This window comes from Scomber scombrus, chromosome 3, assembly GCF_963691925.1.
Source record: "Scomber scombrus chromosome 3, fScoSco1.1, whole genome shotgun sequence".
NCBI lineage: Eukaryota > Metazoa > Chordata > Actinopteri > Scombriformes > Scombridae > Scomber > Scomber scombrus.
Genome location: NC_084972.1, coordinates 28,154,615 through 28,174,673, shown reverse-complemented (window position 1 = coordinate 28,174,673; position 20,059 = coordinate 28,154,615).

Here is a 20,059-nt window from a genome sequence, read left to right as displayed (position 1 = left end):
GTGTGTGTGTGTGTGTGTGTGTATATTTGTACATTTATCTGGACATGTTGGTCGGTCCTAACCCACTTTATTTATAAGTTTATCTGAAGCTAATATGAAGCTTCAGCTCTCCAAATGAGTCAAATCCAGTCGATATCGTTCAACATTACAGTCTTTTTAGTGCCAAAGTCCCTCTTTTTGATTACTATAACTTTACTTCCACTGCAGCTCTACAGATAAACACAAAGAGGGAATTTGATGCTAAAAAGACATTAAATATGGCAGCTGTCTGAGTTAGCCATTTGATATGACTAACTCAGACAGCTGAAGCCTCATATAAGCCTCAGATCAACTTTTACATGACTGTGAATTTTGGCCGCCATCACTTACATTAAAAGAACATTTGAACGGGATCTTTTAACAGCCAGTATCATGTACGGATGTGTGTCGGCGGGTGGGGTGTCATGTGGTCAGCCAACATTTACCAGAACCTAAGAGGCTTGTCACTGCCAAATTAATACAGGAAGTGGTGTGTGAAGACATTTTTTGAGAGCGAGGACATTATGTTAAGATGTTTTTTTTAGGAAGAAGAGCCATTTTCTTGAAAGTGCGAACAGTTTTAGAAAGTGATGAGTTTTAAAGGAAGTGAGGACATTTTATTGAGAGTGAAAACATTTTGTATACCAGAATGACCTCCAGATTTAAACATATTTAACAGCTTGAAGGAAATTTGTGTCTCTATGAAATAAAGACTACAATCTAGACCTGCTCTGTCGTTTTAAACTTGGTTTTAAGATTAAGGTTAGGATAAGGGTTTAGATTGAGTTTAGGGTAAGGTTTGCGGTTTGGCATTTGTTTGTGATGGCTAGAAAATAAGTAGGCTATAGAAATACAAACGTGTTTATGTGAGTGTGACAGATCATTGTTTCCAAGGAGGGGACAATGGTCAAAGCTCAGGGGTCAAATTAGTTATTGAAAATTGTATCATGTACGGATGTGTGTTGGCGGGTGGGGTGTCATGTGGTCAGCCAACACTTACCAGAACCTAAGAGGCTTGTCACTGCCAAATTAATACAGGAAGTGGTGTGTCCTCTGTGTAGAGCATCCAATTGCCAACCATGAAAGGAACACTTTAATAGTTAGTTTATGTTTAATTGATAGTTTATGTTTAATTGAAGCTACAGCCAACAGATGTTTAGCTTAGCTTGAAGTTGCAGAGTAAAACCAACAGGATAAATTGTACCTAATATACCTGGTGAACCAGTAGTTTTAGAAAGTGAAACCATTTTGGGGAAAAATGCATATGTGTGATCTGACAGAAAGTTAGATGAGGGGATTGTTATGCCCAGCTCGTTTGAGAGCACAACAAAGCAGGGAGGACCACTCGGTAAGAGCTCAAATGAAAGTAATTTATTAAAGTTAACAAAATTGAATCAAACAATAGTTTTAACATCAAAAATAACATGAACCAAGGCTACTTCTTAACACAATCAAATCAAATAAACAAAACCAAAAATAAGGAGCCTGAAAGGTACCAGCCTTCCAGGAGGGCCAGAGAGTGAGAGCGAGACATCTTGGCACTCCAGGATTTAAAAAGGCTCCCAACAGGTGATCTCAATCACTGGATGAGGAGGGAGGGACCAGACCATCTAGGGGAAGAGAGAAACACAGGAGTAGAAGGCAAGGCAGACCATCCCCTCTACCATGGAGCCCCAGGGCCGTCACAGGATAGATTGAGGATATTGTATCTGCCCGTTAAATACGAAGCTACAGTTAGCAGCTGGTTAGCTTAGTTTAGCATTATCTGTACCTACCTGCACCTTTAAAGCTCACGAATTAGCATGTTATATCTTATTTGTTTCAATCTGAAAATGCAGAGATGATACGTTTGGTGTTTACGTGAGGTTGAGTGCTGGTTTCTCTGCAACTGCTGTTACGATGAACTCTGAGTCATCCGATAAAGAAGAGAGTACCTGTACACAATTTAACCTACTCACCAAAATACGTAGGGTTTTGTCAATTTATTATTTAAATGAATTACTAGATATGTTTACAAATGTGATTATTATTGCATATAATCAAGGTTAAGGACAATAAATTATTATCCTTTTGTCTTTAGTATCCTCCCAAGTTTACCTGCTTTGTTTCGTTCAATTCCTTGAAGCCTGGATCATGATTTTGTTATCTGATCAACAACTGAACCTGAACCTGAACCTGATATTGTTGTTACTTCAGACTTCACCAAATACATTTTAAAAAGTCTGTTTTAAGGTGTTTATTTGTTTCTGACTCTGGGAAAGCGAGAAAAACAGTCAAATTCCCCAAAACTACTGTATCTCTGAGCTATCTCTTTAACTAAATCCCACACATTCAGGCTATTCTATGTGATTTCCTTTTGATAACTAATTAATAACTAATGTTAAATGTTTTACTTCCATTTACTGAGCCTACCCTGGATCCGTTTGGAGCCCCCCTGGGGAAGCCTGCTTCCCACTTTGCAAACCTCTGCCCTACAGGATTGTGAGGCTCTGCACGCTCACTCCATTCACACACAACTATCATCCTCCATAAAAACAAATCACTTCACACACCCCTCACTGAGACGCCTGCAGCTTCTCACAAAACTCACCCACAAACGTGTGCATCAGCTTGTGACCATCAGCTCACGGTCACAAGTTTGGTTGATGCTATGCCTCTGAATGCAACACAGCATGCACCTCAGGGTGTCCTCTCAGTCTCCTTTCAGGCCAGAGCCGTGTCTGGACACCCTAACGTCCTCAATGTTCTCAACACCCTCAACGTCCTCAACGCTCTCAACGCCTTCAACGTCGTCTGTATGTACATATTACTACAACAATGATACAATCTGTATGGGGTTGAATCACTGTAGTAAGAACAAAAGCATGTCAATGAAACAAACTGACATTTTGCAGACCTGCCAACCTGTACACATTTTGCGTAACAGGTACGCAATTTGACATCTAAATACGCTGGTACGACTCGCCTCTCTAAACTACGCAAAAAGCTGCGGACATGTGAGCTCTGTGGGAAATGTGCGCGTGCAGTACTCATGTCTGACCGCACGATGCAGCAGCGTGGTGAAGCAGTTTCAACCAATTATTGTAGAGCGGAGAATAACGAGTTTGTCGAACCCATAGACTGTATATAAGAAATGGACGTAACATCCGTGACGTCACCCATTGGTTTGTGGACAGCTGCTCTGAAGGCAATAGTATCGGATCTGAGCAGCGCCATCTTGAAAATTTCAGGTGCATGCCGGGAAAAATAAAAACACGGATTCTACTTTTAAGGGCATCAGGAGGGGCATGAGGCACCCTCCTGAACATGTGAACCAATCAACCTGTCAATCACGACGTAGCCACGCCCTAATGCATACCCTGCTTTATCGTCAAATATAAAATCAGAGAGGCCAAAATTTCACAAATGAACATCATACTACATTGAAGAAGGCTTTAAACTAGCGATTGAGACCATAAACACATTTTAAAAACGTTTACTGAGGTTAGAAATCAAGTGAGAAGTCGGTGAATTTTCCATTGACTTGTATAGAGACGGAAGTCCTTTTGACACCAAAATGGTCGCCCCCTGGTGGCCTTTTGATAGAATGCAGTTTTAAGTTACTTCTGCGTTGGCATCATTTCAGAGGACCGGAACTCCCCGCCTGGTCGAACCTATAGCGTAACATCCCCGCTCCCCCTCCTGCCCTCTGCCTTCCTCCCCGTTCCGCTACTCGCTGGCGGTTAAAAAGGTAAACTGTGTGTCTGTGTGTGTCAGCAGACCTGCCAGCTTTTGGTAAATGTGAACCGTTAATAACGTTACTTTCACTGTGAAAACATTCGAGATAGGTCTATGTGAAATGAGTTTTTTTCTAGCAAATCTATCGATCATGTTCATCATCAATAGAGAAGAAGAGAAATTAGCGGGAGCAGTGCATCTCTGTGTGTGTGTGTGTGTGTGTGTGTGCGTGTGTGTATTTTAGCCTTTATATATATCCATTGCAGATAGACCTGTATATAAGGAGGAATGTGATTATTTATACAGTTTAAACATGTAGCCAACAAATCTTTTGCAGCAACTTTACCACTCTGCCACTATCATGGCAGATGAGAAGATAATATATAAATTAGCCCTGGTGATGTGGGCTTATGTTCTGTAAGCCAATTTAATTATTACATTCTTCAAAATAAAAACACTTATTGCAATATACAAAATAAACTATTACCATTTGAATTAAATACATATTAAAATAATTTGAATTAATTAAGTATAATTCAATGCAGTTAACTTGTGGCTGTCAGCACAGCTAAGGCACTGCGTGCAATGCAATGGGGTTGCAAAAGTCTGCGAAAAAAGCCTCACGACACAAGTGGTACTCAAAATATTTTGCCAAAGTTGGCAGTTCTGCATTCTGTGAAGTGAGGAGAAGTGAAATGTTTTAGGAAATTACATTATCTTTAGAAATTAATGCCATTTTTTGAGAGAGAGCTGGTATCATGTACGGATGTGTTTGTCGGCGGGTGTCATGTGGTCAGCAAACAAATTTTTAAGGAAGGATGTTAAGATACAGTTTAAGAAAAGTGAAGAGTTTTTAGGAAGTGAAGACATTTTTTGAGAGTGAAATCATTTTGTAAACCAGAATGAACTCCAGATTTAAACATATTTAACTGCTTGAAGGAAATATGGGTTTCTATGACATAAAGAGTACAATAGAGTAGTATAGAATAACCTTTATTGTCATTGTACACAGGTGTAACAACGAGATTGGTTCGGGATCTCTTCCCGTGGTGCAATAAAGTCTAAATAAATAAATATTACACATAAAAACAATAAAATACTTCAAGAGCTATTTACACACACACACACACACACACACACACACACACACACACACACACACACACACACACACACACAGTCTATTGCACATGTTGCACTTATTGCATATGTTACATGAGGTAGATGTAGATACTGTTAGGTATACAAGGTATACAAGGTGCTGAGGTGCTGAGGGTGGGGGTGGGTGGTGGTTAATTGTTCAGGAGCCTGATAGCCCAGGGATAAAAAGTGTTTATGAGCCGTTTGTGCGGCTCCTCAGGACCCTGTATCTTCTGCCAGAGGGCAGAAGTTTGAAAAGGCCTTGGCGGGGGTGAGATGGGTCGGACAGGATCTTCCTTGCCCTGTTAAGCGCCCGAGAGTCTGCAATGTCCTCCAGGGAGTGCAGGGGGCAGCCAATGATTTTTTGTGCCGACTTAATGACCCCCTGCAGGGCTTTTCTGTCTTTGCCTGTGCAGCCGGCATACCACACCGTGGTATTTTTTTTTTTTTTTTAACTTACAACTAAGCCAAAGTAAACCACCAGACAATCTAGACCTGCTCTATGTGAAAAGTGCCTTGAGATCATTTCTGTGTGTCTTGTTATAGTTGTTTAGAGACCCCAAACAACAGCACAACTGGGCCTCCTGGAGGTTGTAAAAATACTACAGCTAAACAAAACAGAGCGAGGGTATCAATGAGATGACAAAAACAATCACTTTAAGTGAAGATAACACAAAACTGCCTCCTTATTATCAACAGCACATCAAAATGTATATAAATATGATGAAAATAAATTACAGTAGATTCTAAAAAGAGTTCAAACACAATTGATGATGGACAGTGGAGTTTATCCAACTGAAAGTATTGTCTTTGCAGAGAAGGGGGGTGAGTTGGTGGAGTTTGTCTCCCTCTAGTGTCTCTAGTGGCTTCAGGTCTCATTCAGTCAGAGAAACAAACATTGAGAACAATAATAACGCTGCGGCTGCTGCCTGATTATAGGCAGCAGATCAGACTTTATATGAATCTGATGAGCAATAAATCAGCTGCTTTCTCACATCACAGAACAGTTTTCTTTTGAGTCAGTCAACAGTCAGAAGTTTTCCGATCTGGAACATTTAAATCAGTAACTCTCCACTGATTCATCACCAGGGTGTGAATGAGAGAGAGAGAGAGAGAGAGAGAGAGAGAGAGAGAGAGAGAGAGAGAGAGAGAGAGAGAGAGAGAGAGAGAGAGAGAGAGAGAGAGAGAGAGAGAGAGAGATTGTGTGTGTGTGTGTGTGTGTGTGTGTGTCTGTGTGGTGAGTTATTGGCGATTGTGTGTGTCTTGCATCATGCTGACATTCTGTGCAGGTCCCACAGGCGTGCACACACACACACACACACACACACACACACACACACACACACACACACACACACACACACACACACACACACACACACACACACACCATTTAACAACTGGACAGTTTTTTTTCAGAAGCCCCCTGTGTTAAAAAGAGAGTGTTTAATCATCAATAATGCAGCATAAACATCTTTTGTTCTGACACTGAGCTGTGTGTTAGATCATCAGCTCCCACATGCAACCCATTTTAAAAATGTCCACATTTACAGCAACTGGATTCATGCAGCAGCCAATCACAATGCTGCTATCCCATGACATCCATTTGCATTTGCTGGGAATTTGAGATGAAAATGAGAAAATATTTGAATGTAAAGTTTTAATTTAGATTTAATCCCAGTTTTTCTTACTGTTTGAATGGGCCAGGTTACTGAGTGCCAGGGGCAGAGCTGAATGTTTTCTCAAAAGCTCTGAATCTATTTTTAAAAAATCTGATTAAAGTCAAAGTTAAAGTTTTCTGAGCAGTGACTTCAACCAGCTGCTGACTCAGTCTCAGTGAGTTTATAACAATTGTGATTAAGAGTCAAAGTTTCTGAAGACAGAAATGTCATTAAAAATGTAATAATTGATATTAAATATGACAAATGTTATATTTTTTGTTTTCCTTTTGATCTAATTCCTGATTGTTATTTATTTATATTCATATAAATAAATAAATATAAATTATTTATATCACCAATATTACTATAATGTTTGCAGTAGTCATACAATGCAGTAAAATGTAATTCTGTGCATGTAAAAAATTGGCCCTGGCTCTGGGTGCTATGGGTTAAGCCCCCGATCTTGTGGAGGCTCTTTATTTTTGATTAGCCTAAAAGTAGTTTAATTTTAAGGAAAACGTTCACTTTTTAAAAAAAAGTTTGTCTTAAAACAATAGTTTTCTTGCTTTAATTATTCCTCCTTTTCATATTGGCCATTAAGAGATCCCATCCCTTCATAATGCACATTTGATGCAAAAAAAAAAGGATTTTCAAAGTTTACTTGAAGCTTTAAACAATTAAATCAAGTCAATATTTTTCAAAGTTACTCTTTCCCTTTGTTATTATTCTTCCACTGCAGCTGAACAAGAAAACACTGTCTATAGAGACAACTAAAAAGACTGTAACTCTGGAATAGATCCACTTTATTTGACTAACTCAGACAACTGAAGCCTCATATTATCTGCAGATGGACGAGGACTGTGAGTTTTGTCCCTCATCACTTACATTATAATTGCATTCGTAAGGAGATCTTTTCATAGCCAGAATGAACAGGAGAAATGATGCTTCAGTATTCATTTGGGCACCTGACTGTTGTTTTAAGACAGACAGGGGAAAACATTGTGAACTAGTCTTTTAATATATATAGTCAAAAGAACACTGTAATAAGCTTATAAAATATTATATGACTGGGGGGGTTCAGGAGGTGCAGCAGGTCATCCACTAATCGGAAAATCGACGGGCTCCTCCAGTCCGCATGTCGAAGAGTCCTTGGCAAAGAAACTGAACCCCTAATTGCTCCAGAGGGCTTTGCTATCAGTGTGTGTGTGTGTGTGTGTGTGTGTGTGTGTGAATGAGCATTAGAAACTCCTCCTGATGAGCAGGTTGGCATGTTGTATGGCAGCCTCTATCATCAGTGTATGAATGTGTGTGTGAATAGGTGATTGTGACACGTAATGTGTGTAAAGTGTCAGAGCTCTGAAAAACAACACAAATCCTCTGAAAATTAGAGGACATGACCTCCTTATCAGCTCTATCCTGATCTCTCTGAATTTACAACATATTAGAATATTAAAAAAACACAGCAAAAAACAATAATGAAAATTGATCGACTAAAAACTAAACAAATGAATGATTGATTTCAATTTTTATTTATACAAATGTTTTAAAAAAAACTTTAAAGTAACTCTACTGTGTGCGCAGATGTGAATACGGCTGCTGCTGCTGTTAATGCAACTGTTATAGATGTGACATCATGGCAGTATGAGGTCAACACACACACACACACACACACACACACACACACACACACACACACACACACACACACACACACACACACACACACACACACACACACACATACAGGAACAAGTCAACACTCTGTAACTCTTCTGCAATCAGAGGCTTACTTCATCCTTCAACCACCCTCAGTGTGTGTGTGTGTGTTGGTCAGCGTTGTTGCGTGTTGATTGCACCTCGTTACGGCAGAAAGCAGCCGGATGGTGATGGAGGGAGTGTGTGTGTGTTTGTTTGTTTTGTTTGTTTCAGTCAGAGATGGGTGAGTGTGAGAGTGTGTATGTGTGTGTGTGAGAGAGTGTATGTAGGGTATTGCCTGAAGTTGCATTTGATGGTTGCACAGGAGAGCAATGAAACACACACACACACACACACACACACACACACACACACACACACACACACACACACACACACACACACACACACACACATACACACACACACACATGCATGCACACGGACAAATTCACATGCACATACACACAAGAGTTAAGATAAGTATTAAGATTTGATGCTTCTTCTGTTTTTACATTGTTCTGTTTTTTTATAAACTTTGATACTTTTTATTTGTTTGTCTTGATGCTGAAAGTTTAAAAACGTATTTTTTGTTTGACTCATTCTGACAGTTCAAGCATTTTATTCATTGTTTATTTTATATTAAATACACTTTTGACATTTTTTAAACTGTAGATGAGTTGACCATCTGGATGTCCGACTATCTGTAAAGAGCTGTAAAACTGAACATAAGACTATTTACAGTAGATGCTCTAACACACAACGAGTCAGTGAGGACAAATTGCTCATCAGTCCAATTGACCAATCACAGCGTCAGGAAAGTTCAGGAAAGGTTTGGCTTTCTTATCTGGAAGTCTGATCTTTATAAAATCTGTCATGGAATTAAATATAAAAGTGTCTGTAACTAGCTTCCATTTAAGAGTTCACACATGTAAGTTAAACATCACAACTTTGGATGATGACAACCAGAAGATACAATACACTTAACCTTAACAGAAAAAGAAAAGAAAACTGTCCATCTGTTATTTATACCTGCTTACCTTGCTCAGAGATGAGTGCAGGAGCCCATCAGTTCACATTGTGCTGGAGGTGAAGTACATCTGGGCAGGTTTAAACCATTCACTCACATTCACATACTGACGAGTTACTGATTAGGTCTCCAAGCTGTTGGAAGAAACTCACAGACATGAAAGAACGCTTTTCTTATGTCATATTAGAGTTATCGTAATCATGACTTGCAAATAGCGTTCACATCAACGTACCAGTCGTGATTATAACTGGGAAACTTTACAATTAATGATACAGAAGTGCCATTAAGTGCCTCCACCGCCTCACGTTGGCCAAAGTCTTTTACTGTGATTAAACCAAAATGTAAGTATTTTAAACCCTCATACGACTAAGTCAGTTATCATACAACCTTCCTGAGTTGTCAGATGACATGAACACTTCCAAATCATTTACATGGGAATCTTTCCAATCCTTCCCATCCATCCTTGATCTACACTGGCTTAAAGTTGAAACAGACCTGTAGCTAACCTACTCAAACCTGACATGCATAAAATCAGTGGACCATAAGACAGTGGAGCTGAATGGATTAAAATACAGAGACAATGAGCTGAAAAACTAAACTTCCTCCTGTTGATGATAAAGCACCACGTGATCGGAGATGATAGACAGTCTGCTTTGATCTGTTGTCAGAGATATTGACACACAAACCTGAGACCTGCATTCATACAACAGCATCCTATTAGAGCAGAATTGGCCTAAAAGATAATTTGGACTTGGTTGTGTTAGTAACTAAGAACAAAGAGGACCTGTGAAGACCTGTAGTTGTGACAGAACTGCTCTGACTTCAGCACCTTAATGTGAAAGTAAAACACCATAAGGCAAGTAGCTAAGTACAGCACGGAATACATTTGCTGGCATCGGGAAACAAAACAATTGTATATAAACATTAATTCTAGGAAGCAGGGTTGCACACAGTTTGGTTTTACAAGATTTATTAATTCATTTAAGTTAATCAGAATCAAGTCTCACTCTCGTCTGTCTCTTTGTTATAATGAGTCTCACATTTTGGTTTAGGGAAAGATTTGAGGGTCACAAGGGGGGAAGTGTCTAACTCTTAATTAGCTGCTGATGCAACACACCTGGGGAGACTCTGATGAAGACGTGTGGTTTCTGCTCAGCGGCTGATTTATTTCACTCTTTGTTTGCCATCAACTTGAAGTTTTGCCATCAAACTTCTAAATAAATCCTCAACTGCCGAGATTAAAGGAAATAACTGGCGAATTTCCATCCTATTACATTTGTGTTATTGTCAACAAATCTCATGTGCAGAGCCAGTATTATCTGTGAATCCAGAGCCTGGTGTTACTATTCCTCTGTGCCGTAGAGCTCCTTTGTTGTCAACAAATTATTAAAAACACATTAATGAGCCTCACCATTGCATTGAGTGACATAGTGCTTCACCACAAAGAGTTTGGGCATGATGGTTTGTTTAAATATGGATCAAAAGACTAATAACAGTGATCACGTTCCACATTTTAAGTCTACAGAGAGTGGTTCCTCATAAGGCAGACGCCACGGACCATGCACGAGAAAATGGCTTTGTTTTCTGAACTTCGCTAGCTTGTTGTACTTCATATCACAACCTTTTGAATTTGATGTTCTTTCTGTGCACTGTAAGATAAGATAAGATAAGATAAGATAAGATGGATTTTTATTGATCCCCCTTAGGAGAAATTCAAATTGACACAGCAGTTCAGTGGAAAAAATTAGCAGCTTAAGGGTGAAAGTGATAAAATAAATAATAATTTAAAAAAAATACTGTATACAATAAGCAATCTCTGTATAAGTTAATCTTCTAATGTGCAATGCAGAAGTTCCTGATGGGATTTATATAGTAAGTACAACATCAGTGTTTTTTAGTGGGAGTGGGAGGCACTGGGAGCTGTGGTGTTGTACAGTCTGATTGATGGTTGATAGTATGAAAGAGCCCCCCAAGCGCACATGGCAACAGCAAGTCAGAAACATTAAAACATGAAAATATGAGCCATAAAAATAACTTTCCGCCAAGTAGTACATTTGAAACCACTGATAGAAACTAAATCAAAAGGAAAGCCAACAAAAAGTCAACCAACTGAAGAGGAAATATATCCAAAACATCCTAAAACCACACTGCCAACATGCCAAAAACATTTGTTCAACACGGTTTTTTAACTTTATAATTTCAGCGTACTCATACTTGAGATTGCCGACTCTGAAAAACTGTGTGAAAGATGTTTGGACTGAGAACACAACAAATAAAGTGTGATGTAAGGTTTACCTTCAGGCTCCCATTTGCCAGTTTTCATCGGGAAGAAGAAGAAAGTAGTTTAAATAAAGTCTTAAAATATCAAAGTAATGTTTTGTAGTGAGTTTGGTCGTTTCACTGTGCGGAGCTGGAAATGAAACACTGTCAAAAGTTTCTTGAAGGATTCAGCAGAACTCAATAAAACAGAGTTTGGATTCAGATTGAATAAAATACTCCAAACATTAAACTACTGAACCAACTGGAAGGTAAATATCATCACCAGCTGTTCTTAAAGACATACTACAATTACAATTTGATATTTTATTGTAGTATTAATGTTATTATAAGTTATTTTTCAGATTTAGGGCTGTATAACAAATTCCAGCTCTTTCTTTAACAGGCACAGTGAGGAGGTCAAAGGTCAGATTCTCCAACGCACACAAACACACACACAAGCACACACACAGTCATGTCACAGTGGATGGAGTCGTCATGCCAACAGCAGCTATTACTGCTGGTTTCATCACAGAGACAATCCCAGGCTGGCCTCAGTGTGTGTGTGTGTGTGTGTGTTTATAGAAATCTACCCCCCTCTGTCTCACACACACACACACACACACACACACACACACACACACACACACACACACACACACACACACACACACACACACACACACACACACACACACATACAATTTAAGTGTCTTCTTATCTCAGTTTTACATCATCCCTGGTGACCTCTGAATATATATATGTATGTGTGTGTGTGTGTGTGTGTGTGTGTGTGTGTGTGTGTGTGTGTGTGTGTGTGTGTGTGTGTGTGTGTGTGTGTGTGTGTGTGTGTGTGTGTGTGTGTGTTGGGGGATTACAGAGGAGACTGAAATGGCTGAGACAAGATCAGGCTTTATGAGATGAGAGCACTACTTAAAAATACCCCAAAAAAAGTATATTAACGTTCATTTATGGGGCCGTGCAGGAGTCATAGAAAAGGAATTTGTGCTTTAAAATCAATCATTTGTTCACATAAATTAAGTTTAAACAATAAACTAACATGTGCAAAAGATGTCAAAGAAAGCACAGTGTTGTTCAAAGTTCAAATCTTCCATAATCTGACAACTGTCACCATTTATTCTGCTTCATACAACATTGTTATCTTCGACATCAATTCACATATTATCAGTGCACACATATTTTTGGCCGTTTCAGCCAAATGTTAAATGGATTGATTAATATGAGTTTTACTGTAGTAAATTAAGTTCCCCGGACATTGAATCAATTTGGTGCGACTTTGCGCCCCCTTGGGATGAATTGTAACAACTTTGATGATCCTCTGACTTAAAATCCAGCGCTATCATTACGTAAAAAAATTGTCATATAGTTTTTATCTAACAGCATTTTCATCAGCTTCTTGTGTATTTTCTGTTTATTGCTCACAAATGTTGGCATGCTAACATTAACTTCTAAGTGAGGATGATTTTCTCCAGTCCTAAAGAGAAAAATCGAATCCTGTGTCTAAAGGAATAAATAATCAATTTTGCAAGATAGTGTAGTGAAGCAGGGATGTTTTTAGGGCATAGGTGGGTCACCTAATAACACCAGCTGGAGGGACGCTAAAGAGATTTTTGTTAAATATTTTCAGACGTCCTGAACATTAGGTAAGTGGTAATTCATATGTTAAAACAAAGGATGATAAAGCCAGATGTTCGCTCCTGGAAAGAGTGCTTTCAAATAAGTGAACTGCAAAGTCACAACATGTGGAAACAGCAGTCAACAGCTTCAGGTAATGATGTGACACTGAAAGTGAGCACTGTGCTGAATTTAGCAGCCAACAGCTGATCAGCACCTGAGGCAGGATGTAGTTTGCACATTGTGGAGCTGAGCTGTTCTACCTCCTACACTCCTCAGTAAAAAGAGTCACCGCAGCTTCTCTGACGAGGTAAAACTGAAGCTTTGACAGGACTTGCGTTAGAGTGGAGGAGGTCCACAGCTGCCAGGAGCTGTAACCCACTGAACTTTCTGACAGAGGTGAAGCTGTTTTACATGAAAGCCACTTCACATCAGCAGACAGCCGATCCCAGTGAGAACTTGAGATTTCAAAATGGAGGAAGCTGCTGTCTTCTTCACTCAGGTGGACATAAGAAAACATTTAACGACAGGTAGAGGGAAATCACATGTTTAACCATCTGTCTCTCACATTATACAGTACTTATCCCGTGTAAACAACAACGTCCTCATCTTGTTCTTGATGCTTCGCTGTTAAAATCTGCCTCCAGGTTTGTGAACTAACCAATCCACATTAATTACTGTACTTCTTCATCTGTTTACGTCAGGGTCAGAGTTAATTCTCAGCCTTGGAAAGGGCAGGAGAAAAAACAATCTCACTACAAGGTCCAATTTGCAATCCTGATGTAATGATAGAACACAATAAAATATGTAAAAGACAATAACATAATAAAACAGTTAAAGGGGGATTGAAAGTATTAAATAAAAAACATTTCTTTTGAGATCAGAAGTTTTTAAAGTGCTCAGAAAAATGGAGATTTGACATTTTAATGACAATGTCCAAACATCTTCTCCTAAAGATCATGTGATGTGATGGGAAAACTTGAGAACAGCTTCTTGTTTTAATGCATTTGTATTGCCTTTGTATCTACTTTATTTTGCTGTTATCTTATAACTAATATCTAATATATTTGTACTAGTCTCCAGTTTTTTTTTAGTATTTATTTTATTTATACTGTCTTTCTAATGTGTCATCTATAAAGCATTTTGAATTTTACTAACCTGTATAAAAGGTGCTACACAAACATAATTTGACTGATAAATGGACCTTGGAACCTTAGTTGAGAAAACTTTTTATTTTCCTAATACTGTTCTTATAGGTGTGGTTGGGGACAAACAGGTATTTGTCTACATGGAGATACACCTATTTGCTTACAAGCAGCCTTACTGTAACAGCAGTACAATATTAGTAATAGTGATCTAACATAACCTTCAGGAAATTTTATATGGAAAAAAAACTGCTGTTAGCTGATTTAATTTGCATTTAGCACAGACCACAGAGTGCCCTGGCTCAGGCGAGAAATACACTGGAGGATATTTTGTCATCTTAGCACCCCCGAGGCTTTAACTGTCTCACGAAGCTGTTCCTCCACTGTTAGCCAAATTTTAAACTCAGCGTGAGCTCCCTGTGGCTCGCTAGTTTAGGATGCCCTGAAGCAAAACACTTTAACAGAGAGAAAGAGAGAAAGAGAGATGGAGAGACCACCGGAACAGAGCTGGGACCTGACAGCAGGACAGAAAGATAAGAAACACTTAGAGACAGAAAGCAGGTCTACACGCAGCAGGTGGATTTATTGCTGTGACACACACACACACACACACACACACACACACACACACACACACACACACACACACACACACACACACACACACACACACACACACACACACACACACACACACACACACACACACACACACACACACACACAGACACACACACACAGACACACACAGAGAGACAGAGAGAGATTGCAGCCTGACTCAGGTGCAGCTCTAAACTCTGTGTCACTGCAGTGCAGGTGTCTAGCAGGTAATCCGGAGAATGAGGTCGATGTGTGTGAGAGGAGAGAAAACCAAATGTGTCTGAATGTGTTTATGTATGTGTTCTCCTGGCAGGCCGTAGTTGAATCAGACACTTGGCCTCTGATTTCATCACGTCGGTTATGAAAGAGACAGTAAAGTTTAACACACACACACACACACATACATATACACATATACACACAGCATTCCTCCTCCTCTGTTTCTTCAATATTTCATCATGTGGCGTAAAAACACGCTAACCATGTGGCGATAACCTGCTGTGTGTGTGTGTGTGTGTGTGTGTGTGTGTGTGTGTGTGTGTGTCTGTCTGTCGTAGGCTACTTTTGGGGACACATTTCAAGCATCAAACCAGTTAATTGGGGTTGGGTTGTCCAATTGTGGACAAAAGCAGTGCCCCCAGTGAAGAAAAAGCTGATTTTTAGGTCAGTGGTTAAGGTAAGGGTGAGGCAAGCAGTGGTTTTGTTTAAGGTTAGAATGTCCCCAAAAGTGACCTAGGACAACATAGATGTGTGTGTGTGTGTGTGTGTGTGTGTGTGTGTGTGTGTGTGTGTGTGTGTGTGTGCATGTGTTTGTGTATAACCAGGTCAGTCAGGCTCTTCACCTGTCGTTTGAAATCTGTCCAATCAAAGCCTTGCTGACCCCACACACACACACACACACACACACACACACACACACACACACACACACACACACACACACACACACACACACACACACACACACATACACACACACACACACACACACACACACACAAGCACGGGCCATCACACACAGACAGGAAATCTACATAATGAAGATGTGACCTCAGAGCAGCAGGTGTCCCTCTGAACTTCCTGCAAGGGATTAAACGTCAGGTTCGATCTTAATACAACACTCACATCTTCATGTGTACACTGGCGTCTTTAATCATTCCTCCTGTTCATACTGTAGGCTGTGAAGTGGTCCCTTCCTGACTATATTGTAAGAGATGGAGGACAAAAACTTTCCTTGTTCTTGCATAAAAAAAACTACTTATATATTTTCAACTGAGGCAAACAAATAAAGCCTAGATCTTTTTCTTCCTTTGTAGGTTTGTTGCTCGTGTTTTGTTCTGACCATCTGTGACCAGAGTCATAAAACTTTAAGTGTACACACAATGGACGCATACACATTCACTCTTTCATCAGCTTCATAAAGCCGTGTGTTTGCACTTCGTCTTTTATAATCTCAAACATAGAGGAACCTCACATGCACTAACCTTATTTTAGCTTTCACAATGAGCCATATAAAAATAATGACACACCCATACACAATTGTTAATGTGCTTTTACGGCCAAGTTTAATTTTCATATTTACGGATGAAGACAATGGACTTTGCTTTGTTCAGTACAATACTTCATAGCTTAAGAAATAGACGAAGCCGCATTTACAGGCAGCGATATAGTCATTGTTATTAAACAGTGGAAATGCAATCGATGATTAGTTTGTGGCGCTCATTTTGAACTTGACTTTACAGGGTGTGTCGCAAAGAATATCAACAGAGAAATGAAATAATGCCTCCTACTATATGTTAATTCAAAAAATGATGACACACAAAAGTAATTCATTAATATTATATTGCAGATCGCTGTGTAGACTGAATAAAAATCACACATTCAGTGCAGTTTAGACTCCTTTGTCTCACCTTATGTTTCCATATCTGCCTTAGAATATCATCTGCAGCTAGTTTTAGGGAAAATGTGTACGCTTGATCTGAAATGTGCAATATATAAATACCAGATTATATGAGAGATAATGTGTTTTTGTGCATACCTGTGGCCCTGGACGTATCCCTCCGTCAGGAAACACGCTCAATTATCATAATCACTGATCCACCTGTCACCTGTTGGGGCGTAACTCACCTCAGTGTAAACACAAAGCTTTGAACTCTGGCTTAAATTGTAAAGAGTCCCCGATTGATTGATTAAGTGGATTGACTGAAGACACAGCTGAAGCATGTCACACGTGTCTGAATGTTGGAAGGAAGTCAGAGGAACAGATGAAGTGAACGGGTGGATCAAGGGAAGACCTACTGAGCCTCTGACCACAGACTGAACCAGGATTAAGGTTAGGGGTAAAAGATCAGCATGCGGCTAAAGCTCTGTAGGTCAAAACCTCCTTCCTCCTGCACGATACTGTTGTGCACTGCTTGACACAGTTGATACAATACCAATATCCTGTCCTAATGATTACTTTCATCATTGATCTATTTATTGATTATTGTCTTTATTGATAGATTGATCATTTGGACTCTAGGGTTGTTCATTGTGATAAAATTGGTTTTGGTCTGAAATTTTGTTACATTAACAAAAGTGTCTATTAAAAAAAAGAATAATAGCATTAATGCATTAATTATACCCCATTAATGAGTGTTTTCCTTTTTTTATTTGTTGCTTTAAAGGAAGGAGGAAAGAAGGAAGGAAAGGAGTAAGGAGGGAGGGCGGAAGGACAAGAGGAAGGAAGTAAGGAGAGAAGGAAGGGAGGAAGGAAAGGAGGAAGGAAGGAAATGAGTAAGGAGGGAGGAAGTTAGGATGGAAATGAGTAAGGAGGGAGGGAGGAAGGAAGGAAACGAGTAAGGAGGGAGGGAGGGAGGGAGGGAGGAAGGAAGTATGGAAGGAGGGGAAGAACAAAGGAACAATTAAAGAAAGAGGGAGGAAGAAAGGAAGGAAGGAAGGAAGGAAGGAAGGAAGGAAGGGAGGAAGGAAAGGAGGAAGGAAGGAAACGAGTAAGGAGGGAGGGAGGGAGGGAGGGAGGAAGGAAGTATGGAAGGAGGGGAAGAACAAAGGAAAAATTAAAGAAAGAGGGAGGAAGGAAGGAAGGAGAGAAGGAAGGGAGGAAGGAAAGGAGGAAGGAAGGAAAGGAGGAAGGAAGGAAACGAGTAAGGAGGGAGGAAGGAAGGAAGGAAACGAGTACGTTTTTACAAGTTTGAATTATTCTTATTCCTCTTACATTGTGTCTGAATACAACCTCGGTCATACCAAAAAAGTACGTAGATACAAACTGTATCCAGTGGAAATCTGGATATTAAATACAGTATTTCGATCAAATAAGTTTGTTTTTTGTGATTTAAAGGTCTTATTCAACCTTCGTGTCGTCCTCCCGGGTCAAATTGACCCCTTTTTTCCTCCCTTCCTTCCCTTTCCTCCATCCTTCCTTCCTTTCCTTCCTCCCTTCCTTCTTTCCGTTCCTCCCTTCCTTCTTTCCGTTCCTCCCTTCCTTCCTCCCTGCTTTCCTTCCTTCCCTCCTTCCTTCCTTCCGTCTGTCCTTCCTCCCTTCCTTCCTTCCCTCCAGCCTTCCCTCCTTCCTTCCTTCCTCCCTCCCTCCTTTCCTTCCTTCCTCAAAGTCAAATTGGCTTTAATGTCAATTCTTCACATGTCAAGACATACAAGGAATCGAGAGTACGTTTCCCACTCTCCCACGGTGAAACATTAAGTGCACAGGCAACAGATAGACTATTCTAAAGTAAACATATAAACATATAAACATATGTAAAGTAACAATTTAAACATATAAACATATAAACATATAAAGATAGCCAGTAATAAAAATAAATGTGCAATGTAGGAATTTCCTGAGTATGACTAGAAGTGGTAGCATAAGTTCTGTATAAGTTATGATAGTGCAAAAGGCAATTTTGTAAGGCAGCAAAAATGTTCAGCTTCCTGCCCGTCTGGAGGATATGGCTGGAGGGAGTGAGGGGAGAGAATTTAGGTTTCTGACAGCCTGGTGTATGAAACTGTGATGTTCCTCCCCTCCTTCCTTCCTTCCTTCCTTCCTTCCTTCCTTTCTTCCTCCCTCCCTCCCTCCCACCCTCCCTCCCCCCTTTCCTTCCTTCTTCCTCCCATCCTTCCTTCCTCCCTCCCTTCCTTCCTTCTTCCTCCCTTCCTTGACTTGAGGACAACAGGAGGGTTAATATTATTAAAACTGTTTATACCAAAAAAAAGCTCTGTCAAAAACACATCAAATAAATTGAAATAGATATATAACTGTGTAATTAGAGCGTGTGTCCACAGGTGGAGTTATAGTTGTCAAATACATTAATAAACACTTACATCTGCTAACAAGTACATTTGTATATAAATTATTCATCTATCAATGTAGACGTAATTTTCATATCCATGGACAGACATGCACGTTACTACATAAGAAATGTCCACCTGATACTAATGTACAGTGTATTATTCAAGATTCAAGATTCAATGTTATTGTCATTCACCATAGCATCCAAGATGCAAAGAGAACAACATAACTAATAAATAATTAAAATAATTAATTTCTGGACATGTATGAAGTGTGGAGAATGTGAATAGCGTATTAACAGTACTGAACAGTGTGTAAGTATATTATAGGTATAGTTATGGTTAAATCTAGTCTATTTTTTAATATTTAAGTTAGTCTAATTAGTTATTGTATATAATTTAGCCTTTGATTGTATTTGTTTCTTTACCTACCTAACTGTTGTAGTATGTTGATGTATGTCAAGAGGCTGCTGTAACAGTTTAATTTGTTCAGTTTATCCTTCAGGCATCTTTTTGTTTGTCCTCTGTAAAAACAAACACATGGGTAAGCAAGATAAAACAACAAAAAGGTGTTACAGTTGATCAAATGTCTCCGTCTTCCTGTTACAGTTATATAACTTTGCACTGGTGCTGTTTTTCAGTTTCAAAATGAAAGAGCTGTCAAATCTGTTGTGTTCAGCAAAGAACATTTAAAAACCATAGGTGGAAAGTTACTAAGTACATTTAATGAAATACTGCCCTTAAGTATAATTTTGAGGTAATTTATTTGAGTATTTCCATTTGATGCTGCTTTATAATTCCACTCTATTTCATTTCAGAGGGAAATATTGTACTTTCTGCTGCACTACATTTATTTGACAGCTTTAGTTACTTTTCAG